This window comes from Chionomys nivalis, chromosome 6 (genome assembly GCF_950005125.1).
Source record: "Chionomys nivalis chromosome 6, mChiNiv1.1, whole genome shotgun sequence".
Lineage (NCBI taxonomy): Eukaryota > Metazoa > Chordata > Mammalia > Rodentia > Cricetidae > Chionomys > Chionomys nivalis.
This window is the reverse complement of record NC_080091.1, coordinates 56,523,830-56,550,498: the sequence shown is the minus strand read 5'-3', so window position 1 is coordinate 56,550,498 and position 26,669 is coordinate 56,523,830. Positions and strand designations below refer to the sequence as shown.

Genomic DNA, 26,669 nt, shown 5'->3' with positions numbered 1-26,669 from the left:
CAGAAGGATTCCTTCTTCTTTCCTCCCATAGAGCCAATATGGTCAACAAGTCACAGTCCTCAGCTCAAAAGCAGAAGCATTCTGTCTGCTGTGGTTTGGGCATAAACACAATGCTTTTGGTTGAGGGCTACTTGGGAAATTCCCTTCAGAGCTGGCTGTGACTTTGTAGGACTGTGCGATGGTCAGTGACACACAGTTAAGCTGGGACTTCCCTTGACCAGCACAGTCAGCCTTGAAGCACAGGGTTTTGCTGCTGAGTCTCCATGGGAGTAAGTGGTGTCTCTATTTTCATGCAAAGAAAAAGCAAGAACAAGAAATTAAAAAAAAAAAACAACAAAAAAACAGCATCGCATTTCTCTCTTACTCACACACAGAAGTCTGAACCGTCTTCCAACACTCCCCGCAATCGTCTTAGTTTTCCAAGAAATGCAAGAGGCTTTCCAATCATAACGTGTGGACATCTAGATACAGTTTTTCCAAAACTATTAGCATATGGCTTGGAAGTGTGCGCTGAGGTGACATCTTAGGTCAGTCCATTATAGGACAAGGCCACAGACCACACGGTGTAAGCAACAAACATTCATTTCTCAAAGTTCTGGAAACCTGCGTCCAAGATCAAGATGTCACCACAGGCCCTTCTGATGCACAGGTACCATTTTCTGAGTCATTGAATGACTGACCTGTCTCCCTCTTTTTCCAAGGACGCATATTCCATCATGGTGGGGAGGGCTCACTTTTCACAGCCTTCACCACCAAATCCCTTCATTTGCGAGTTAGGGCGTCAACAGAGGAGCTGCAGGAGGGGTAAACCAAGCCTTCAACACCTACCAAATGGCCACGTGTGTGTGAAAGAGGCAAAGAGAAGGAATAGCCAGAGGATGGGTGTCTTGATGAATTTTCTTTGACCACAGTCACCTCACACTTAGCTCTTCTAAGTAGCCATCTTTAGTCGTCTATTGTGCTTCAAGATTCTGGCTAGCAGGGCCTTCCTTGGTCTTATGTTGCTTTGGTTTTGTAATGATAGGCTGGGGGCTTTGGCCTTGGGCAAATAGAGGCTATGCCCTGCCTCATGTGCCCCCTCATCCTCCAAGGCTTCTCCTGAAGCCTGACCTGCCCAACGGGAAATATGACTCCCCTGGTGGCTCAGAGGTCTCAAAGCTCTCAGGCCCTCTAATACCCAAACTTCAAAATCTAGAAGCATGGCTCTGCTTCCTTATACTTTTCTTGATCACAAGCCAAACTCGGAAGAGAAGGAAAATGAGTGCAGAAACAGACCCAGGGCTGAGAATCGCACCCAAAAAAGATGAGAATGCACGGGATAAAACCGCCTCTCTCCAGCTTCGCTTATGGCTGGCATCCGTGGTTGCAGCAGAATCACTGGAGGAGCAATTCTGCTTTCAGGCATGTGGCCTGGGAAACCGAGCTGCGTAAGATTTCCAACTCCAAGCCACAAAGACTGATGATAAAACACTCGTTTCCTCTCTGCGCTTCTACATCCATTTTTAATAATCCTTTCCTTGGACCGAAGACAGCGCCTCCCGGAAGCATGTGCAGTAAATCTAAGAGAATGTTCTTGATCTGCTGCGGCCAAGGAGGACTTTGTGGACACCTGTAGCAGAGCCTTATTTAAACAGAATGTGTTGGTTATTTTTAGCATAACTTAAGCCCTGGGAGACTAATGAGGTGTTAACAGTGCATGTTAATTATGTGATTTCTGTTGTCTTCATTAAAGCTAAGATTCTCAACCCTATTTGCCACCTGAGATCCCAGGAGAGCCCCGTCACTCCTCTGACCCGGCATCCTTTAGTTCCCTGTGGATCACACAATCACAGAGACAGAGTTCCATCCCCCTGTGGAGAATCAGATGAGCGGCTCACACGTTTGGAAGACCTTGGGTTCCCCCTTCCACAGCCCTTTCCATCTTTAATCTCTGTTAGTAGTTGTTAGATCTGACAGGAAGTTCACTGTGCAGGAAGCTGGTATGAGCACATGCCCAGTTGTTTAGGACTGACTGTCCTTCACAGAAAACTGCCAGAGAGGGTGAAAACCAGGAGGAAGAGGAAATCCACCTCCATCGCCTTTCCTAAGCATTTCAATTAACCAAGGGACTGTGCTGCAGACACGCATGACTCTGATTATTTTAAACTTCTGCAATCTATTCTATACCTCTGTCCCGAGTGACGATACATCCCATCCAGAATAATCTTCCCTCAGAAGAGATGATCACCTGTCGTAGACTCATTTGAAGGTGAGATGAGCAGCCTTTTCCTGGCTCCTTCTCATTGCTAGTGCTTGAGACTTGGCTTGGCAATGGTGTTAGAGACCTTATTGCCCGTCCTGGAAGTAATGGGGTTCTTAATGATGGCCTCACCGGGGCATATGAAGTTGTAATGAAAATAGCAGGTGAACGTGATTGGCAAACAGTGCCTTATGAGTCTCCTTAGTAATTAGAGTCATCTAAAAATGGAATGTGCTGTCACAGGAGGTGCTGAGCTTGTTGTCAGAGAGGCAGGGACACAGGAGTGGGGGATCCTTTTCAGGTGAGGGTAGAGTCAGTCTCGTGTGTATGTGTTGGCCTCTTCCAGCTGTCATCTGGATCCTCTGGATGTTCTAAGGCCATAGAAACTAGCAGTCTCGGCTTGGGTGGTTTGTAAGCCAGAGTGTGACACAGGAGACCACTAGGCAGAACTGGGTTCGAGCCCGTGCTCCAGCACTTACCAGCCGTAGCAGGCATCAAGACTCTGAGCACCCAGAAATGAGCACTGGAAGGTATTGCCTCCGGAGCTATTGTAGGAGCTGGAAATAATGCCTTTAAAATACGAGGCCCATGATGAGCACTCAATAAATCACAGCTTTAGTGACCCCTAGGAGTCTAATTCTTTTTCTGTTTTATTCGTTCTCCACTCAATGATACAGTCAGGCTTTGTAAAACTGGAAGAAATGGAGCGATCAGAAGATCCAGCTGCAGCGTGTTTGTTAGCACTTGGTCAGCCAAACAAACCACCCTAAGGCATCAGGTAGCGCCTCCCACTCAGGCAGTCTCCCAGCCCCACCCCCTGACCCAGGAGAGGATCTTCACATTGCTGAGTGACTGCCAAACGATGGACAACACGCATACGGCATTCCCCTTCTGCTGTCATGCTAATTTTAGAAGCAGGTCTGACCATCTCCCATCTTACAGAGGAAAAATGTTTCACAGAGAAGTCCCAGTCCTACCCAAGGACATTTGGATGCCTCCCGGGTCAACCCGGCTGAATCTGCTACCGAATCATCCTTGAAATTTTGTGGCATCCACTACTCACAGGGTGGTGTTAATCCTCCCACCCAAAGATGCTCCCACCTTACTGGACAGAGGGCCAACCAGTGAGCATCTGTGGAGTAGCGCCTCAGCTTACAGATCCTAAGTGAGTTCATTCCTGAGTATGCGCCATATGCATGCACAGCTGTCTACAGATGCTCTTATGCCTGTGTGTAGGTGTGGGGTCCAGAGGTTCAACTGCCTCTCCACATTATAGCCCTGAATCCCACCAATTAAGTTAGACAGGCTGACCAGCAAGCCCTTAGGGTCTGCCAGTCCCCAGCACTGGAGTTGCTGCTGTACACTTCAGTGCCCGGCTTTTTATATGGGAGCTAGGGATCCAAACTCCGGTCCTTGGGCTTGGGTTACAAACCCCTTTACCCTCTGACCCATCTATCCAGCCCAATTAACTTATTCTTTACCCATCTGCCTTGGGTTTTATAGAAGAGGTGTGATCTTAATAAACCTTTATATCGCCTTTTATTACGCATGGCTAAAGATTTGAATATATAAAAAGTTGTATAGGAAAGAAAGCTGCCCTCCCCTCATCTTTCAGGTACCTGTTATTCTCCAGAGGCTTTATCAGTGTCTGTAGCCTGCCTGAAGCTTGGGGGTTTGCTTTGTTAACTGAGATAAAGTTTATGCAACATGTAATTCCCCATTCTAGATTGTACAGTTCAGTGGCCTTCGGTGCTTACATAACACTGTCCCGCCACTCTCTCTTCTTATCAAAACATTTTTATCATCCTGGAAATGAAACTACAGAAGCCAAAATTGCCTGTTGAGTAATGACTTCCTGTTCGTCCCTCCTCCCCACTTCTGCTCACCCTTGCATGCTTTCCCCATGGACCTGCCTAGTATGAGTTCATTGTGCGGACGGAGCACTATGATGGGTGGCCGTTAGTGTCTACATTCTTCACTCCACGCTCTCCTTCGAGTGGACTGCTTGTGTGCGTGTGTGTGTTGCTGCTGATGGTTTGGTTTTATTTAGTTTGTTTTAAATAAATTCTTCCTGGTCATGTTGGCCAGCAGCGGGGTGTCAGAGGCAGACAGATCTCTTCGAGGCAAGCTTGATATACATAGAGAGGTCCAGGCCAGCCAGGGTTGCATGGCCAAACCTTTTCTCAACAACAAGAAGAACACAAACAAAACCACCAGGATACAGGCTCACTCTGTAGCCCAGGTTTTGAATTCACAGCTGGATTGCCTCAGCCTGGGTTTGTACATGGTCACACACCACACCCAGTTCTCAACGTGTTTTTGAGGGTCATTCAAATTGGAGCGTTCGTCAATACCTCATTCATTTTTATTAATGTATTCTAATTAACATGTAGTAATTATGTATTTTATGCAGTATGGTGTGACATTTCGAGACATGGCTACAATGCATAACAATCAGATGAGGGCAATTAGCATATGTATCACCTCAGACACATGTCCTTGCTTTGTGTTGAGAACATTTAGAATCCTTCTTGCTAGCTCTCTTGCAATATTTAACTGACTGTTGTCGACTGCAGCCTTCCTCCCGTGCAATGGAATATTGGGTGCTGGTCCTCTACTCCACGGGGCCCACCTGTCGCCATCCCCGCCTCCTCCAAACCCTTCCCCGACTTTGGTAAACAGTGCTCTGTGGCTTATTCATCTGACACTTCATTCCTTTCTAGTGAGGACTGCTCTTCTAGCAGGCATGTGTCACAACCTGGCTACTCCTTCATCCTCTGATGGGCATTTTCATCCTGTGCTGTTATGGATGATGTTTATATGAGCACTTGTGGACCATTTTTCCGCGTGATTACATGCTTGTGATTCTCATGATTACATATCTGTGAATGGAATTTCTAGGTTATATGCTGATTTATGTTTAAATATTGAGAAATCGGTGCTGGGTGTGTGTGTGTGTGTGTGTGTTTGTTTTTACAGTGCTAGGAGCCAAACCCAGGTCCTCATGAATACTAAGAGAATGCTCCCCCGCTGAGCTCCACCCCCAGTCCTCGTGTGTTTCTCAGCACACATAACTTCCCCCACTTTACACATCTGTAGACATACTACACTGATAGTGGGGTTTAGAGTTCTCTCTAGCGGTATGCTAGTCAATGTTTAACAACCTGCTTTTGTGAGGTGCAAATTCCCCAGGGATAACTCCCGGTGTAGCTGGCTTCAAGCCAAGCAAGACCTCTCTGACTGCAACATTAGGAATAGGCACTAGCAAAACATCCTCGAGAATGGATCCAAGCCGGCTGTGGTGAACAGCGAGATCTTTCCATATCCGAGCAGGAGGAACTGGCCCATTCATTTTTATGAGTGCATAGCACATCACTTTAGGATGTACTATAATTCTTTAACCTGTCCCTGGTGGCAGACACTTAGCTGGCTTCCACTCTTTTCTTACAGAAATCAGGCTTTAATGGATAACCTCGTGTGTGTGTGTGTGTGTATCATTTTGCTCATGTGCAAATATAGCGGTAGACCAGGCTTCATGACACCCAAAGAGTCACCAGGAAAGACATTCTTCAAGGGCGATTTATTCCTTCCTTGGACCGTTCTGGCTCTTAGAGAGAATGCTGTGTGGACCAGCCACTGTTTCTCTCCCACTTTCCTTGTGACTGAAGCCGACAATGTAAGTTAACTAGCCACTTGCCAACATCAAAGCATTGTCATCAGACTCTGAAACGAAATAGAAAAGCATGCCTTTCTTCTGGGAGATAAGAATTAGGGTCAATATAAAGTAGCATCGTTCACACGGGGTGAACTAAAGAGCTTTTCTAGTACAGCAGTGGGGAAAAGTTGTACCTGGCACACTGTGACCCAGCTGTAGAGACGAGTCAAGGCGAGGCTCACCGCAAAGAGACTGACTAATTAAGAAATGGGATAACGCGTTTTAGCCCAGTTCTTGGGCAGATTTTAAAATTCTAGGCAATATTTCTCAAGGGTGCTTGTACTTGAGAATGAGCTAGGGAGTCTTTAAAACCTTAACCCACAGACACAGTTCACCCAACCGGGCTATCTAGAAGCAGGCATCCAGGCATCTGTGTTTCAGACAGCTGTGGAGAGTCCACTGTTCAGGCGAGCCTGAGAAGAGATAATAAGGAAGGCCTCAGAGTGGGAAACACATCTGTCAGGGTTAGCTGGGGCAACAGAGCCAATGGAATGTGTGCGAATAAATAAAAAGAGATTGAGTTTAAGGAATTAGATACTGCCAAATCCAGTTTTGCAGAGTAGGGCCTTCGCAGGCTGGAGGGCAGGCTGGAGAAGCAGCACTGGAGTTCAAATAAAAAAGCCATCTGTCCGGGCTAGGGAGATGGTTCAGTTGTTTAGAATACTTGCTATGCAAGCGTGAGGACCTGAGTTCAAATCTCTGGCACAGTACAAAAAGCCAGGCAGGAGGATTCCTGGGACTTCAGCCATGCGAAACTCTGTTGAATAGAATAAGGCAGAGAGTGACAGAAGGCAACTGGTGTCCTCCTCAGGCCTCATGCAAGTCTGTGCATGCATATACCTGCAAACAAATGCCCCCCTCCGTGTGTGTGTGTGTCTGTTTGCCAGTCTCTGTGTGTCTGTCTGTCTGTCTGTCTGTCTACCAGTCTCTCTCTCTCTCTCTCTCTCTCTCTCTCTCTCTCTCTCTCTCTCTCTCTCTCTCTCTCTCTCTCTCCCCCCTGGGAAAATCCAGCTTCATCTTTCTGGAGTAAAGATGGTCCAGTCGTGTGGTCGTTGGGGCTTGTGTTTCTTGTTCCCTTACAAGAAGATTCTCTCCAAACTGTCTCAGCTGCTCCCTCAGCAGCAGTCACAGACCTCACTAAAACTAAGGACTATGAGAAGATAAGGCTTTTGCTGGTTTTGTTTGTTTACTGGTTTAAGTTTCCATTGCCTCTGAAGTAGATGCTTTTGTTGGAAGGTTGCCCACTAGTTTTGGTCAGCAGCAGTGAGTGCCTTGATTGTACAGGAAGATTCACTTGGACTCATATGAGAAGGTTGATCTTAAATTATGACTCTATTCCTTTAAGAAAAATCTGGGTCTGCAAGATGGTTAAGCAGAGAAAGGGGCCTGCCACCAAGCCTGAAGATACAAGTTTGGTCCTCATAAGGACCCACAAGGTAGAAGGAGAGTGTTGGCTCCCTAATGTTGTTCTTGACCACCATACATGAACCATGGCACACAGATAAACACTAAATAAATAAATGATTGAACACATAAGTGTTATAGAATTTTTAATGAAAAAAAGTAAAATCTAATTCCATTCATCCTCTTGAAGAACTCCAGTCTTCAAATTCAGACTTTAAAGAGACTGGTGGTGGGCATCTTCTTGGTCTTTCTTGAAAAGCATCTATGAACTGTTGAAACCATGAAGAGAAACCTAGCCTTCCCTCTCCACTGTCAGTGAGCTCTGTAATCCCTAGCAATGGGATTTACTTTCTTCACCAAGTCGTGGATGTGTACTTTAGAACCACTCGTTCTACGTTGGGGTCTATCACTTTGACCACCTTTCCTGAAGAGTTTAATCTCAACCACAGAAGAATTGGGGACCAGCTCCATTAGTTACTCTTCTTACTGTTGTGATAAAAATGCCTGACAAAGACAACTTAAGGACGGAAGAGTTTTGAGGTTAAACTCCATCATGGCAGAGAGGCTACGATACAGGAGAGTGGGGCCACATTCAGAAAGCAGATAGAAACGAGTGCTAGTGCCCAGCTCATCTTTTCATCTTTGTTCAGCCCAGGATGCAACCCGGGGAAGGATGCCACTCACCAACAGTGTTGGCCTTTCTACCTGGACCAATCTAGAGCTGTCCTCACAGACATGTCTAGAAGATTGTCTCTGGGATGATTCGAAAACCCATCAAGTTGATGAGCAAGACTAACCATGACACCATTCCAGTTGTGCACTTGAAGTTCCTAGCCCGGTAGTCAGATCCAGGTCATAGCGACGGCATAGGCGGTCTGAAGATTCACACTGAACCTCGCTGTATATGAAATTCTTGGGTTCTGTGGAGGCCACTCTGAAGCTGTGGAGGGGGCTGTCTACAGAATCTGGGGTTGCCCAGAATCAGGAGGAGACTGAATCAGCTTCGGTTTGCAGTGGGGCAGCTGTGGGGTGAGTTTGTGGAGTCTGAAAGAGAGACAGTATTTAGGAAAATAGTTTCATTTTGCCAGCTATGAACATTCATTCAGACTAGCCCAGAAGCAGGAGGGCTGCAGTTAAAAATGAATTAATCTTTTATTTTTAGGTAAGGCGGATCGTGCCGTTGAAACAGAAAGCAGGGTGTGTAGGCTTGTCTCACTTGTGGATTCAAGGAGAAAGGCCAAGCCTGTGGGGTCTCTTCTCTTGGCTTCTCTGTTAGTGCGGGAGGCATGTGGGCCAAGTTGTCCCAACTTGGAGACATGCAGACACCCTGTGTTAAAACATGCCACTCTTTTCTCCGCATCTCTGCTACAGGTCTCCTTTTAACCCTGTCAGGAGTGGCAACGGAAAGCAACCCCTGCAGACTGCCGGAGTGGCGTGTGCAAGGAGGACCGACATGCACCCAGGTACTCTGCTTGGGAAGACATCGGCATATTTCTGTGTCACTTAACAAATACTCAATGACATAAGCCTACCATGCTGTCTCCATCTCTCTATCCCTCTTGCGAACTTACAAACGTTCCCAGGAATAGCTAAAACGCTTATTCCTGGCACAGTAGGTCATTTCAAATGATTCTCTCTGTTGCCTTGACTAAGCCTCTGTTGCAACTCTCAGAATTCAGAAAGATTGGTGGCAAAGGAGTTTTATCACATTTGAGAGAATCCAGGGTGGGTTGGGAAAATGATGGACAGCCACCATCTGCTTCTCCCCATTGTGAGAGGACTGTGGAGATGACCCAGGTCATCAGCAAAGGAATTCTGCTTCAGCACCAGAGTCAGCTACACTGTTTTGAGTGACTCTAAGTCATCACATAGTGATCTTTGCACGTGTGTTCCATCAAGTTAAACAGTCACACAGGGACGACCTTCCTGGCTCTTCCTCAGGACAGCCAGTGTTTCCCAGCTATTTCTACTCATGTCTAACATCTCTCACAGGCTCAGGCTGTATCAATTGACAGTGTGCAAACTGTGGCACTCTGCTATGGATTGGCTCCCGAAATCTACCTGAGTTCCAAGAGAGGAGTGCTGGTCTCCTTACAACCATTTAATCCAAAACAGAAGTGTGTCAATGTTCCCTATTTCAACAAGGAATCAGACATCAGGAGATCAATTCAGCGAGACCCAGACTTGGCATCATCCAGGTTTAGTGTAGATGAGCCCCACTTACCAAAAGAGTGTGTGGTTAGTCCATTGAGCCCTAGAAGGTAATAGCTTACCTCAACACACATAACATCAAAGTTCCAAAGTCTTGTTGCTAACAAGGAAATAAAACCCCTAGCTGTTAATCATTACACAAAGCACAGTTGTCAGGGCTTCTAGAAGGTTCTGAGAAACCCCAATCGTGAGCACATTGAAAAAGAGCAAAAGGCATGTGGAACTTGTGAGTTAAGCACAAATTTATGCATGAAGGGCTTTGGTGGTTCTCAGGTTGCATCTGACAGTGTTCTCTAGAAGAACAGACTAATAAAATGCATATGTATTTTACAAAAGGGGATATTTGAGGTTGGTTTATATGACAGGATGACCAGTAGTGACTGTGTATATGCTGGGCACACAGAGATCACTGCAGCTACTCAACCCAAGAAGCCATCTGCCTCCGCAGTTCTAATGCAGTGCCGAAACCCTCAGAAGCTCCCTGGAGAGGTCCTGGTATTGAGTCTGTGTTGAAAAGGCAGAGGAGCTGGAGTCTAAAGTCTGTGGACAATGCCAGGTGCTGTAGGCATGTACAGGAAGAGAGGGGACTTGCACGTGTACCCACACAGCCTTTCTCTTTCTCCAGCCTATTGGATGGTGCCACCCTTCTGCAGAGTGGATCTCTCCCCTTGTCAGTTTCACGGGTTATATTAGTTACTTTTCTATTGCTGTGATAAGACATCAGGACCAAGGAAACTTACAGAAGGAAGAGTTTATCTAGGGTTTCCAGTATCTGAGGGTTAGAATCTGTGACCATTGTGTCAGGGGCATGGAGCAGGCAGGCAGGCAGGCAGGCAGGCAGGCAGGCAGGCATGGCACTGGAGCAGTAGCTGAGAGCTTGCATCTTGATGCATGAGCATGAGATGGGGGGAGGGAGGGAGGAGGGAGAGAGAGGGGGTGGGGAATGGCACAAAGCTCAAAGTCAGCCCCCAGCAATATCTCCTCCAGCAAGGTCTTCTCATCCTTCCCAAACCAACTGGGGACCATGCATTCAGACAGAGGAGCCTATGGGTGCCATTCTCTTTCTGTCACACACATCAGTCCCCACAAACACTCAGGAAAAATCAAACCACTCTAAACATGTCTGACTCCAAGCCTGAGTTGACAAGCAAGGCCAGGCATTGCACACAGGAAATAGGTTAGCCAGTAAGAAGCCTGGAGGAGGGCCTGTGGGTGCCGTGCTTTTCCAGGCTCCCAGTTACCCTGCTGTCTGATCTGCAGGGTTCAACGTCAGCGTCAGGCCCCGCCACAGTGTGTTCAAGCTCTCCAGTTGTAGCTTTCTGTTGTTGTTGCATGCACGTGGGAAGGAAGGTCAGCAGCGCAAACGGCTCGATGTATTTCTCAAGACTCCCAGCTTCCTCGCTGCCCTTTTTCTTCAAGATTTCATCCTTTACATTTGGGGTAACTATTAGTTTCCCCAGTGACCTTGTTTGTTGTAAAACGGGAACGGGCTGCTTTTCGTTCCGCCCTGCTCCCGTGGCCCGGCTAACTTTACCCAAAATAATTACATGGAGACTGTATTCATTTAAACACTGCCTGGCCCAATATATCTAGCCTCTTATTGGTTAACTCTCACATATTAGTTTAACCCATCTCCATTAATGTGTATCGCCACTTGACTGTGGCTTACCAGCATGAGTCTAACCAGCGTCCGTCTTGGAGAGGACAGCAATGGTGTCTGCCTGACTCTGCTTCCTTTCTCCCAACATTCTGTTCTGTCTACTCCATTTATCTAAATTCTGCCCTATCAAAAAGCCAAAGCAGTTTCTTTATTTGACCAATGAAAGCAACACATAGAAAGAAGACACTCCTACACCACTTGTTCAATCAGATACATCTTTTCTGGGTCATTTTTCCTTCTTCCTTTTAAAGCTAACTATTATATTCCTTTGGCGGCACATATATATTCACCTGGAATAATGCAAAACCATCACCATGGCCTCCCCCGAGGATGGCACGCACAACATTCGTAAAGGGCGCCATCTTACATATCCATGTAAAAAGTAATTAAAACACAAATCAAACCACAAGCTGAGTCAATAAATCAGTTCTCTGATTTGCTTGCCAGTGCCCCAGAAATGCCTTTCCATATTCTAAGTAATCTCTTTGGTCCTCATGTTGGTGAGAAGTTATCCCTGTGGCAGGAATGTCCCTCGGACATCAGAGGACATGCTGTAAGCATCGCCATTCCCTCAACTCCTGCGTGTGTCTCACTGCAGACATCCAGAGATTCCTCTGCCATCTACTTTAACCCCACCTATGGCAACGCTGGACCACTCCCACTTATCACTGCTGTGCAGAGACAGAGAAAGGCAAACCGTTCTCACCTGAGAAACAAATCTTCATTTTCACGAGTTTCAATTATGAGTCTTTTCAATGCTTCTTTCAATAGGCAAGAATACAAAAGTGTCTTTTCAAAAACTTTCTTCTTGGTACTCATGGAACGCGGGACTGTACGAATTGAATCCCACCATCACACTCACACAGGTTTGGAGGTTTATAAGGCAGTTGGTTCCCTTTTCAGAGAGGACCACCAGTCTGCCTACCATGGGCAAGAAAGAATTCAATGAAAACGGCTTGTTTTGAGACAGAATCTAATCATTCATTCCAAGCTGATTCCCCACCTCTTCTCTTGCCCCCCCCGTGTTGAGGTCACAGGTTTGTACTACTGTGTCCCCCTAGTCCTCCTGCCTCCATACACATCCTTAGTGAGATCCACTTGAAGATGTGGAAGCTTGATCCGGGCCCCACGTGGAGCCTCCCACACTCTCCTTCTTCTGTGGTTTGTCACAGGCGGATGTGATGATGGGAACAGAAGCCACTGGACTCTGGGACTTCCCAAAGGCACCCCACATTCCTGCCAGAGCTTAAATTAGGGACAGCAGGAGTCAGATGTGTGAGCATCCAGTAGAAAGGGCTGTCTCCAAGGTCACTAGGGACAACGTGCAGAAGTAGCAGGATGGGGTAAACTGCCGAGCAGGCTGCCGTTTGCAGCTGTTGCACTCTGGGCTCCGACAAGGAAGGGACCTGACTGACATAAGGGTCTGCTGTCTCCCTCATCTCCTAGCATATAGATATCTCATAGTTATTAGATAAGGTCCCAGGCATATAAGCACACTTAACCTAAATGACCTCTGAAAATGCATTATCTTCCAATAAGTCACATTAGGATGAGGGTTTCCATATGTGAAAACGGGAGCCACAGTGCAGCCCACGATAGACCTTTGCTCTGTGCTGCTGTCCAAAGCCTGCTATGTGAGCAAAAACAGGTCAATAAAGCACTCTGGATGTCACAGTATGGAGAGCAAAGTAGGTGAGGGCTGGCGTATATAATGACACACATAGCTGGCTTTGACTCCTTGTTGCCTCAGGGGCTGAATGCAAGCACATTCTGTTTGGACAGGTTGGGCCCCCTGTCCGGTTTTATAGTTTGACCTATTTCTCCCGTTAATTGTTTCATAGAGCAGACAGGACCGGAGGGCAGCAGGGTGTGGTGATGCCTTGGAGGTCCTGGTCCTGCGAGGAAGTAGATTTCACCTTTGGGCTTCTTCCTGACCCTGGAGGAGGTGCTCCTTGAAGTGTTGTGTCATGGTCCACAGTCCAAAGCTCAATCCATCCCCACTGGGGCCAGAGCTGCCTCCGTGTCCCAACAGTTGAGTTCTCAGTGCTTCATGACACCCCAAAGCTGAGTCCCCAAAGCTAGCTTGTTGGGATTCTCACAGTTACACCAAAGCTAACACAGAAATGGAGCCTAGGTGACAGAAATATAGAATTATAGAAATATAGAATCCCTAAGGCATGCATTTTCTTCTATCTTTCCTTTTTTCAAATTATAAAACATGGAGAGAACTCATCTACAGCAACAGTATAATTTTTTTTATCCTTCTGTCCATTGTTCCTATCCTCCTATCCGTATCTGTCATTTCAACCAGGACTCCGCTCACTCTCCTTAACCTTGGTTATATAAATTCTTGAGAAGTGGTATTTATGCTCCCTACTCATGAAGCTGGGATGACTTTGTGACCTCTCTGTAACCAAAACCGCACAGCAAAGGGATGCTGTTTCGGTTTCAAATGCGTGCCAGAGAAGGCCTCCAAATTTCAACCTGTTGGTTCTTTTGGGACATTAGTTCCAAGGGATGTTAGCACTTTGGAAGAAGGCCAACCGTCTTGAGACTGCCTAGTCGCGAGTCTGCATGTCGGCACAGTGATAGACAGCCCAACCGGGCTCATAGCTGACAGCTAGCATCAAACCCTGACGGTACGAGCGAGCTATCTCCCACTGCCAGTCCCATCAGCTCAGCTGATGTTTGCAGCTCCAGCTGACATCTTGCCTCTGCCGCATGAATGACCTCAACGGAAAGAGGCTCGGCTGAGCCCTTTTCAAATTTCTGAAGCTCAAAATTGCCAGCCAGATAAAATGGTGGTTTTAAGCTAGTACATTGGAGACAGCTTTTCACACAGTGATAATAACTAAAGTGAATCTTGGAATCTGCAAATGAGGGGTTGCTATAATAAAAAAAATTTAAAGCACGTGGCATCAGACTGCAGGCAAAGGCTGAAAGAGCTGAAATCTGGTGGCTGTTGGGGTGGTTGTTGCTGAGGGCTTCTGGAAAAACCAGAGAAACAATACAAGAATTGTAGGCAACGGAGATCTTAGTTATACAGTGAGAGACAGTTCAACAAAAGTGTTCCCTGCAGTATGGGAAGTAGAAAATGTACCAAATGAACTCTGGGATCCCCTAAAGGAAATGTCCAGGCAGTGTGCGGAAGATGCCAACCATAAGAGGGGAAAGGAAGGGCCAGCAAGACGACCGTGGGTCACAATGCTTGCCCTCAAGTCTGATGGCCCAAATGTGACCTTAGACCCCACATGGTCAAAGGAAAGAACTAATGGTTTTGAGTTGTCCTCTGACCTCCACACGCACACCATACAATGTACACACACACACAAATAAGTAAATAGTTGAAAAAAATAGAAAGAGCCTGCAAACAGAAAAGTGAAGAGAAAAAAGGAAAAGTTATTTTGTTTCCAGTTAAATCTTGTAAGTAATATAAAGGCATTCCAAGAATATGTTTGCTATAATTATGTTTATATATACACACACACATATATATATATGGTATGTGCATGTGCTTGTATGTGCCCTGAAGAGGCCAGCAGAGGGCATTAGTTCTCCCAGAGGTGGGTTAAGGGCAGGAAGTACTCTTAAGGGCTGAGCCATCTCTGTAGGCCCACATTAGTGATTTTGAAAAGGCCTTGCCTTCCCTTGCCAGTCTTCCCATTGGCCAGCGAAGTTTGTCTTCTCCTTGAGTTTTGGCGAGGCTTAGTGACACACTTGTGACCAGAAGAACATAATGCTACATAACTTTCTAGATGAGATCACAAGTAGCCATGATGCTCTCAGAGCAGGAGCCCTGGAAGAAACCAAACCTGGTAAGGGAGCAACCGAAGCTGCCATGTCAGAGAGACTGAAGGAGGGAACTCTGACCATGTCTTAGCTGAGCTTGCTGTTCACAGCTGTGAGGCACCGCAGATAGAGAACCAGATCAAGTCTCCCGTGACTGCAGCATGGAGAGAAAGCCAGTTCAATGACTGAAGCCATGCTAGAGGTGTAAACACAGCCCTTGACAGACTCCAAGCAGGAGCTTGGGCTCCTTCTGAGTTCTTGCTCTAAAAAAAAAAACTGTGAGCAAAGCAAATTGATTGCTTCCAGCTGGTGTGTTTTAAGGTAATTTTGTTATTCACCAAGCAACTGGGACATGTTGCTACCCAGCCTTCTTAAATATCCTTTAAGTTACCACTGCTGCTTTCAAGGGAGAGATTATCTCCAATATATGTGATAAAAGCAATCACCTCCCTCCTTATACTTCAGTAAGGACAATAAGGACCGAGTGTAAAACAATATTTGTACAGCATCCAATCCTCATGGCCAAATTATTTTTGAGAAAGGTAGTAGGGGTTTGCCACCATGACCTTCCAGGCACCAGTTGATTATGACTTCGCCAGCTTTGGGTACTGCAATTTTAAGCCATGTTTAAAAGCATCCCAGAATCCAACACTGTTTTCATGTAGCTGCTGTAAAATTCTATTACTCCAACCCTAGGAGGGAATCTGTTCAAGCTATAGCCGGAGCCTCTGCAGCTCAGTCTTCCCTGCCCCGCCCCACCCCCTCCTACCTTAAATCTGGTTAGTGCTTTGGTTTCTTTCAACACAATATGTCTGTTGCATTCCTTGCTTATTCTGAAGAGTGAGCCAAGGCGACACTGTTTCATGTCTCTCACTAATGTTTCTGACGTTTGTCTGAGGGGTTTGTCTGTTCTGACACAAACTTACCATTGACAGAGACTTACTATGGGTCTTCATGGGTGATCTCATCCATTCTCTTAACCACTGTTCAAGTTAATTCTTAAAAATGTAGTCTCTCTCTCTCTCCCCCTCCCCCTCCTCTCTTTCTCTTCTCTCCCTCCTTCCTTCCCTCCCTTCCCCTCTGTGTGTATAGGTCAGATGTTGACTTCAGCTCTCTCTCTCTCTCTCTCTCTCTCTCTCTCTCTCTCTCTCTCCCTCCCTCCCTTCCTCCTCCTCTCTTTCTCGTCTCTCCCTCCTTCCTTCCCTCCCTTCCCCTCTGTGTGTATAGGTCAGATGTTGACTTCAGTTCTCTCTCTCTCTCCCTCCCTCCTCCTCTCTCTTCTCTTCCTCCTTCCTTCCTTCCCCTCCCCTCCCCTCTGTGTGTATAGGTCAGATGTTGACTTCAGTTCTCTCTCTCTCTCTCTCTCTCTCTCTCTCTCTCTCTCTCTCTCTCTCTCTCTCTCTCTCTCCTCCCTCCTTCCTTCCTCCCCGACCCTCTGTCCTTTATGTGTGTGTATAGGTCAGATGTTGACTTCAGTTCTCTCTCTCTCTCTCTCTCTCTCTCTCTCTCTCTCCCTCCCTCCCTCCCTCCTTTCTTCCCCCACCCCCTGTCCTCTATGTGTGTATATAGGTCAGTAGGTCAGATGTTGACTCCAGGTGTCTTCCTCAATTGCTTTCCACTTTATTTTTTGAGGCAGAGTCTGTCACTGAGTCCAAAGAGCTCTAACTCTGATAGCTAGACTGACTAGCCAGTGAGCATTGGTGGTCTTCATGTCTCTGCATCCCCAACACGGGGATTACAGGGCCACACCATCATGTCAGGTCAACATGCTTGCATTGAAAGTGCTTTATTAACTGAGCCATCTCCTTAACCCTGCACAGCAGATCTTCAATCCTCTCTTTTGAGTTGAAGCTACTAAACCTCAGCTTTGTGATGGATGGGAACAGGATCTGGCCCCTGCTTTTGACCCCTGGACTTTGCTCCTCACCTGCATCGTGAGTCCACCGAGTACTGAATTTCCACTTACTTAGACTCCCAAGAAGAAACTAGCAAGCGTCAAAAATATTTAAAAACAAAAGAACCCAGTTGGTTTCTTTCAAATATTGTCTGCTTCTTCCAAACACTGACCCAACTCCCATTTGTTAACTACTTCAATTCAAAAATCAGTGTTTAAGTTATGGCTGCATCCATCTTTCCACGTGACAACAGCATTAAAATAGTCTGGTGAATATTTGGTTAGAAATTATCTGGAAGAAATAAATGTAACTATGTCTGTATTCATATAAGAATGTCATCAAGGAAAATGTATTCATTTTAGAAATTTTTATACTTCTTAAATAACATGAGAAAAAATATTTTGAGTTTAAAGTTCAGTACACTTTTCTCTGGTTCTTCATATTTCTTCTTCCTCGGGAGAAAAGTTAAAACCAAAAGGAAACTCCTTAAAGAGACTGGAGAGCACACTGTAAACATGACTTCACTCCTCCAGAATGTGAGGTTCTGGGAAGCGAGGACTCTGTCCATCACTGTGTCCTTAGCACTTCCACAGCACCAGAAACTCACATCTGCGGAACAAATACACAGGCCATCTAGCTTCTTACCCAGCAGCCTCCTGATTTCTATGGCCGAGAGCATTTGTTCCACAACTCCAGACCCAGCATCTTCTGGGGAACAATTGTGGTCTCTTAAGAGTCAAAACCTAGTCCTTTTCCTCCTACTGGGTTGTCTCATCCAGCCTTAATATGAGGGGACAATTCTAGTGTTACTGCAACTTGATAAGCCATGTTTGGATGATATCCCTTAGAGGCCTCCCTATTCTGAGAGGAAAAAGAGGAGAAGTGGATCTGGGGGGCAAGGGGAGGTGGAGAGCGAAGGAATTGGGAGGAGAGAAAGGAGGGGAAATTGCAGTTGGGATGTAATATATAAAAGAATAATAATATTAAAAGAGTTTCAGGGTGAAAAAAATAGTCAAAGCCTGGCTCCCAGGATAGCCCCTGGGTACCCCAGACCTGCTGCCTCGCCCGTGGACCCAGATTCTGCATTTTAATAGAATCTCCACATTCAGGTTTTTACATAGTGCTGGACCCGTGCGGACTCTGCACCAGCATCGTCTGTCTCTGTGGTGGTTTGAAAGAAAATGGCCCTCATAGGGAGTGGCACTATTTGGAAGTATGACTTTGTTGGAGTAGGTGTGGCCTTGTTGGAAGACGTGTGTCACTGAGGGGACAGACTTAGAGGTCTCCTATGCTCAAGTTATGCTCAGTGTGATGCACAGTTGCTTCCTGTTGCCTGCCTATCTGGATGTAGAACTCAGTTCCTTCTGCCTGCATGTCGCTGTGTCCCATCATAAAGATAATGAACTAAACCTCTAAAACTTATAAGCCTCCCCTGACAATTAAATGTTTTCCTTTACTAGAGTTGTTGTGGTCATGGTTTCTCTTCACAGCAATAGAGACTCTGACTATGACAGTACCCTTTGGGGACCTGTAGGAATGCTGGTTGAATCAATGATTCTTGGCTCAGGTGCAGTGGCATGTACTTGCAGTCTCCAGGTGCTCTGATGCCTCCTAATGTTTGAAAACTGCCTTCCCAAATTCAATCTCAACCAACTTAGCCCTGAACTCCCTTTGGAGTTGGGCTTTTGGTTGTAGTGAATGAGTTGTTTTCTTATCTCCCATGTGTAGTTGGAAGGCTGTGCCAATTTGTTGGGGGAGGCTGCTCATTCGTTCCTGGCTGCTCAGACCCAAAATAATCACACAGAAACTATATTATTTGCAATACAATTTGGCCAATAGCTTAAGCATATTTCTGGCTTACTGGTATATCTTAAATTAACCCATTTCTATTAATCTGTGTATCGCCGTGTGGCTATGTTTTACTGGGTAAAGTTCCATCTGGTATCTGTCTCTGGTGGAGCTATATGACTTCTCTCTGACTCCGTCTTCTTCCTCCCAGAATTCAGTTCAGTCTTCCCCACCTAGTTCTATTCTGCTAAGCCATTGGCTGAAACAGTTTTATTCATTAACCAATAAAATCAACAAATATACAAAAGGACTTTCCACACTACCCATGACCATTGCTTGAACCTTGCCCATATAGGGAGATCACTTTCTCTTAAACCTTTGCACTCAAAATTTAAGGAGCCCTGAAAATTCTTACCTACCTATTGTTTGCCATACGGGATACCTAAGCACAAGAAGTAGTGATCTCATTATTCTGATCCAACCCTCTAGAGCCCAGATGCAGTATACTGGTGATGGATTCCAGAACATATGGACAGATCACATCAGTGGTGTCAAAGGCTGTGACTATAGCTAGCCCTTAGCAAAGGTGACCAGCAGCAGGAGCAAAGAAATCTGAGAAGCAATCTATGCTCTGCTCCCCCCAAAATTCACCACCAGAGCTGCATTTTGCCGTAAGATTCCCCTTCTAACTGACCTCAAGGTATCCTTCTGCCAGCTGTGGTCCCGATTCTTGCCGCTGCAACTTACAATCATTTAGAAGGCTGAGCACACCACAGTGCTACTCTCCAAGATTCAAACAGCACACGCGGTTCCAGCATCTTCTATGGTGTGCTTGTTCATCCTGACTATGGCTGCTGGATTTTTCTCTTCTACTGATTCAGACCAACAGTCACACGGCTGTTGTCTTGTCAAATCCTTGGCTTCTCCTCCAGGTTCAGGGACAGCCTTTCGGTTGTCAGCTATTTGATCTCTTTACAGTTCTGTGAGTGTATCTTCAAGTTTTGAGAGCTTCATAGTTCTCCAAATTTGTTAAGTCAAACCCCTAAATATTCTTGAGCAAAAGAATGCTCCGAGTTCACATGGGTGCTCTATATATAGGATTTGTGCTTTCTAAATGGAAAACACATATCTGCTATTACAGGCTACAACCTGACAAAAAGTGTAGAGTTTGATTTTTTTAAATAGTAAATAAGGAAAGACTTACATATACATGAATGTAATTATCCAGCCATTGCCACCCTGCCACTTGCTGACATATTTGTAATTATCGTTACAATGATGCGTCCTTTGACTGGGATTACAAGGCAATAACCTATTTCTAGGTAATTTTTGGGAAACATATGTAAATATTTTCTGTAGTGGGATATGGAACTAGATTGTGTCTTTCTGCAGGTTTGCTCAGTTTGTCCTGGACCTGTCTCTGGGAGCAGAGAACAGATTTTATCCTTCTCCCACATACACATCTTGCAGAAGTTTGTGAATGTCTCCATCCCTCTGCATCTCTGCTACCTCCCCTTAATGTTCATGTTCTCCCATTGTTCATTGTTAATTTTTACTGTGTGATTGTCTATAGCACATAAAATGTGAGGTGTCTCAAATGAAGACAAAATTAGAGATTTGTGTTTTATCTAGACGTGTGTGTGTATGTGTGTGTGTATGAATTCCACATATGTATGCAGGTAACATGTATGCAAGTACTCACATTGGCCAGAAGAGGTCATCATCGGATGCCTTAGGCCTGGAGTTTCAAGCAGTTGTGAACTACTTGATGTGGGTGCTGGGAATCACCTATGGTCCTCCGCAACAGCAATAAGTGTTCTTAACCAATGACCTATCTCTCCAGACCTGAGACATGATTTTGAATTATGTAAAAAGTTTGAAGCACAGAAACCACGATTGCTTCCTTGTGGTTTGGAGGAAGGACAGGCGTGTTGGAAGCTTGAACCGCAGCGTGCAATGTTGAAAGGTGGTTGAAGCTGTAAGAGACAGACCTTAGAGTGAACTCACTGGAGGGCCCAAGGATGCTCTTATGGGAACCTTGAATTTGTTCTCACATTGCTTATTGATATAAACAGGAAGCCCGGCCCTTGAATCACTCTCTAGCTTCCTGTCTTGCCAAAGGCATTTTACATCTCACATATGCACCTGCCCTTGTAATGCAAGCTGTCACGGTGACGTCATCCACCCTGAGACACTGGCACAGAAGCCAGCCCCACATCCTTGAGTATCTAGAACAGAGAATGAAATAAGACTCTTCTTGTCCAATACCCAGCTGTAAGTATTTTGTTATATCAACCAAATATGTACTAAAAAACATGGCTTTCATTAAATGCACAGTCACGTACTTACCATAACAGAAGGAATGCTTCTATTAACACTGCTTGGTAGGCAAGCTCTATAATTTATCAGCACATCCTGCTTCTGGACACAGCAAACAAAAGCCAAAAATCGTGTGATACACAATAGCAACAGAGAAACCATTGCTACTCAACTCTCCTTTGAATGATTCTTTGTACCACAGACTTCTGGGACTTTCCCCTTTTACCTCCTAACTTTCTATAAAAGACAGCCAACAGCCGCTTCTCGCCCTGCGTACATTCCCAGGTCCTGTCATGATCCTTTCCCATGACAGTTCGAACATCCTTTCTAACTATTGCTGGCTTCTTATTTGCCAGCTGATTTGAAACCCTGATTTTAAACAGGAGCCTACAAAAAAGCCGTGCTGTGTGTGAGAAAACCTGGTGATGATGATTTGTTATTATTCCTGCGATTCCCAGCCCAGATGGTTCTCCAGATGAAATGGATAAAAACCGGAGCCTCTTTGTGGCTTGGTGACAGGTGCAGACTTGGCCCCTCCGGTGGGATTTCATCAGGCACGCAGCTCACCGCTGGGGCAGGAGCTTCCCACAGGCCTGTGTGTGTTGTAGCAGTCCCGAAAACTGTCAAGTGAATAATTGGCCTCTTATCTGAAGTCTTTAGAAGATTCCCTTCTGCACACCCTTTGAAAAGCAGCATCCATCAGGGCCTTTGTTTGCAAGCGGCAGAAACAGGCTCTGGCTCCCTTGAACAGGAAAGGCATTTATTGGATAGACATGGGGGTCCTTCCCGAGCTAATGAAAGGCCAGAGAGCCAGCCTTTGAACGTGCCAAGGGCCAGGAGAGCCCTTGCAAGGGAGGAATCAGGAGGACATTTAGAATCTTGTCAGGGTGCTGAAGGAAAAAAGAAAGTACCGCCTCTTTTGGATCATTCCCGGACAAGATCTTTAAGTTGCGGCAACAGTGTTTGATGGCTTAGCTTTGTCTTAGGTTTGTTTGCTGGCTGCAACAGAGGAGGGCCTGTGGTTGGCAGAGCCAGCCAAGTAGCTTGCAACAGACTCTCAAGGATGAAATGACACTGAAGAAGGAAGACTTCCTGGGAAGTAGCAGGAAGATCTCAGCAAACTGCTCTACATACAATCAACTCTAAATCTGAGCAAAACAGACCATGCCAGCAGCTCCAGGACCCTGAGGGTGGTAGGACTCTGTGATGTTTTACCCTGGGGATTCCCCATCCCCCTGTCTGTTCCATGAGCATGGTAGGTCTAAGAGAGCAAAGCATGCTAGGAAAAGCAACAGCTTGGGCTGGGGAGACGGCTCCATGGTTAAAGTGCTTGCTGCGTAAGATAGTGACTTATCAGAAGCCAACAGACAATATGTGTTCATATTCACGTTAATCCTTTGAGAATTTCACACAAGCTCTCAAGGGATTTTGCCCATACTCATCCTCTTCTCCTTCCCTCAATGTCTCTCAATTCCACCCAACCCCCTTCCAACTTCCTATCCTATTTTTATGAATAATCTACTGAATCCATTTTGGGCTATGCATCTACTCATGGGTGGAGAGCCATCCACTGGAGCATGGCTGACCTCCTAGGGCCACACTCTTTTTGGGAAGGGGGTTGAGACAGGCTTTCTCTGTTTTAACAGCCCTGGCTGTCCTGGAACTCGCTCTTTAGACCAGACTGGTCTCGAACTCACAGACACCTGCCTGCCTTTGCCTCCAGAGTGCTAGAATTAAAGATGTGCATCACCACTACCCAGTGGGGCCACGCTCTAAAAGAGAGGTAATTCTCTGTCTCCCCAGAAGCCATCTGCTGCCAACCGCTCCTCAGCTAAGGGCCCCATGACCATTTTTTCCCTCCAAGTTGGCATCTTGATTGGCTTGAGCTTCTGCTGGTGTTAGTTGTGAGGTAACTATACCAGAGAAGGCACATGGACCCTTAGAGCCAAAGGAAAATTCTTTGTGGCAGTGGCTGTATGGGGAACTTGCCCAAATCATGCATCCCTAAGACCTGCTGTTCTTGGTTTTGCAAGCATAAAACCACATCATGGCTTGACACCTTCAGTTAAGAAGTGGGATAGCAGAAGCCAACAGAAGTAAGATTAGTACACTTAGGGACTTTCCTGGCAATGTGGATTATGATGGATTGGCTCTTTGTTCTTGTTTTGGCAAGTGTTGGAGTCTACATGCTGGGTTCTTAGGTTGGAATGGTGCCTTGAACATGGCATCAGTTGTGCTGAGGTCCAGGGATCTGTTACACTTGTGCAGGCAACCACAGTTGCTGTGTTCATGAGTTCAGAGTCCCTATCATGCCCAGCGGACACTGTTTCTGTCCTCTCCTCCCTGACCTCTGGCCTTTACAATCTTCCCATGCCCTCTTCCTTGATAATTCCTTAGCCTTGAGGGGGGTGCTGCTATAGATACCCCATTTGTGGGAGCACTCCCTAATCGCTTATTTCCTGTATTTTGACAAGCTGTACGCACATGTGTTAATTGTTTTTCGATGCCCAAAGAAGCTTCTCTGATGAGGTCAGAACTGCATTAATGTACAGGCATAGAGATATGAATTTAGAGGGTAGTCTGAGACTATGTCTATGAAGCAAAATAATAAGAGTAGGTTCATCCCCGGGCCTGTGAGATCTCCAACCAAGGGTTCTTGGAAGATAGTAGTACTAGGCACGTGTTTCCTTCTGTGGACTGGTCCTTAATCAGATCAGAAAGGGTGTTGGTTACCCCATAATACTCATACCACTATTGCAGCAATGTGCATATCTTGCCACGCTGGATGACACTGAAGCTCATGGGCTTCATAGCTAGGTAAGACTGTTGAGGACTTTCCCCCAATAGCCTGTACAATACCTTCCAGTACTATGAATTTCCACCAGTAGGGAGAAAGCTTCCTGGCAGCATCAATTTATGGGTAGTATCATTCTGCCTTTCATGAAGGCAGAATTCAAATAATGGAGTTGGAGGTTTAAACATGGAAGGGACTGAGAAAGGAAGGAAGGAGAGGGGAGCAGAGAGGGGAGAGATAACTAACACTAGAGACATTGTTAAAAAGCCATGTGGAAGGTATGACGGTTGATCTTCACATTCACTGCTATATCAAATATAAAGTTGAGTCTCTGTGATAGAGTTTCCATTTCACTCAGTTGGTTTTCAACTGCATATCTGCCATTTGGTTCTTTTAAAAAGATAATAAGGGAGCCTGTTGTTGTATCACACACACACACACACACACACACACACAGTGAGAAAAGATATAGAAGAGCAATAATGAGAAACCCAGTTATCAGCCAAAGCGCTCTTGGCTGCAAATGTCAGGAAACCCAGACCCAAGACACAATCGAGGACACATTATCTGATGTTCCAAGAAACTTAGAGGTTGAGGAGTTCCAAAGCGGATTCGTGCTGGAGTTCTCCAGAGTCACCCCTGACCCAGATGCTCTCTGATGGCTTGGTCACCCTGTGTCCTTATGGACATTGCAATTCTAAACGTTACACAGTAACACCAAATCTTCACATACTGATTATGTTGAGGTTGCCCTAGCAGAGGGCCGCAACTGGGTGCAAAGACAGTAGCAATGCATTGCTTCTTCGTCTCGCAATCCTAGAAGGCAGAAGGCTAAGGTCGATGCGGTTTTAGGACATTTTATTTTTCCTAAATAGGATTCTGGAAGAATGTCCACCTCTAAGCATTGAGTAAGTTTTGGTTTTCCTTGGTTTACAACTACATAATCCCAGCTTCTCTTTCTGACATCTGGGTCACGGGTCACTATGTCCAAATCCCCCTTCTATTAGAACCTGTTAGATTGTCTTAAAGACATCGTCTGGTCTGGGATGGCCTCACTTGGACAAAGTCATCCCAAATAATATTAGGTTTTTGAGCACCCATATTAGGACCTACTCAGATTTTTGGAGGCATATTCCAAATCCATAACACCTCAAGGCAAATCAGGTTTGATGGGGGATAGGGGTCCAAGATATACCCAAATGAACTGCTGGCTCTGCACACAGACCGCAGCTGAGATGAGCTGACAGAGGCCGCATGGGCCAAACATGCCGAGCCGGCGTAGGTATTTAGGGCTGGGAATTCTATACTCAAATGTTTGTGCCAAATGTAAAAATAACCAGGCTAGCTAAAGGATAAAACAATTATATTTTTATTTATTATAAGGGGAAAAACTCACGAAACAGGAAACGAGAAGTCCAAGTTCTGCTGTGTCCCACGGGAATCACCCAGAGAGCGCATACTGGGCAGTGCACACATTTTCCCTGGGTCCCAGCAAAGTCATGGCTTAACTAAGACCCACCTCTTAAAGATAATTGGCTAACAAGGTTTTCTCCATCATTTTCCCATCTGTCTGACTCTGGCTGGCCCTCCAAGAGTGGAGATGCTTTTGTTTTTGGCCTTTGAGTAGAGATGGGTGTGAAGTCACAACTCTCCTGGGTCTCCAGCTTTGCAGATTTGGGAGTGTAACATGTTGCCTTCCCGCTAGCCAATCTCCTGTAATAGTCACACGACACTTGCTGCACACCCACTCACACATACACAGAAGCCAGTGTCACATAAAATACACACACACACACAGACACACGCACACAGATACACACAGTCTCTTGTGCCTGTACAAAAGCTGCACTCACTGGCCACATTTGCAGACCACGACACAGTGATTGGCTGAGACTAATCTGAATTTATCCAAGTGGCCTGGAGATGTGAATCCAGGAAGAAAATCAGGAGTCTACCAGCAATGAAGGAGGAGAGGGTCAGTCACCTAGCAGCAGAAGGTATAGTCTAGGACTTCTGATTGCTCAGAAGACGGGCGTGACAGGGCCTAGAGAGATACACTGGAGGATCTGATCTGTGAGGCCACTCCCTGAGTGTCCAGTGTGGCTCTTTAGCCTCTCTGACTCTAGATGTGTGGATAGGGGGAGGTGCTGGAGGCAAATCCTGCCATCTAGTCCTATGCTGACAGCAACATTCTCCCTGCACAGAACAAGCCACGTCTAGAGTCTGCCTAATCACGTTAGTTCCGCAATTCATTCCCCCCCCCCACACACACACATCCCTGAACAAGCCCATAGGTGCTGTTGTTCTGTTGGAAGTGAGAGCCAGACACATTATCGTCTCTGGGAAATAGGCTGTAAAGATGAGCTTTCGCAGGAGATGGGTCCTTTGTCTCACGCTGGATGCTGCAATGGACAGGAAACCCACGGTCTCTTTCCTTCAGGAGTATACATTATGCTGTATGAAAACCCTAAAACTAATCAGGAGGACTTCCTCAACGCCATGTATTGTGATGACAGCCCTGCCTATTGCTGTCATGTATGCCCACAGCAACACAGTGACATGGATGTGTACATTCTTTTGTTCTGTCTCCTTCTCCCTCTCTCCCTCCCTCCCTTTCCCTTCTCTCTCTTTTTCTTCCCCTCCATAACTTATTCAATCCAATATGAACGGTGCTGGATTCACACCTGGCTCCCTCTGACATTGAAACCTTGCCCTCAGCGTGTGGGAAGGACACATACATCCACTGGACTGTGTGAGAGAGACTTGTTAGAGAGAAGGGCAAACAGCAAAGATCTTCTGGAAGGAGAGCAGCCCATGGAAGCTCACCTTGAGCCATGAGCAGAATTTATTATACG

At 46.0% G+C, this 26,669-nt stretch overlaps 1 non-coding gene across 1 annotated transcript; it reads right to left on the bottom strand.

The window, feature by feature from the left end:
* Positions 1 to 12,523: 12,523 nt before the first annotated feature.
* LOC130876635 (small nucleolar RNA SNORA70) lies at positions 12,524 to 12,658 on the bottom strand. Its single transcript, XR_009057295.1, has one exon. It is a non-coding gene; the product is annotated as a small nucleolar RNA SNORA70 (small nucleolar RNA).
* Between the last annotated feature and the right edge of the window lie 14,011 nt (positions 12,659 to 26,669).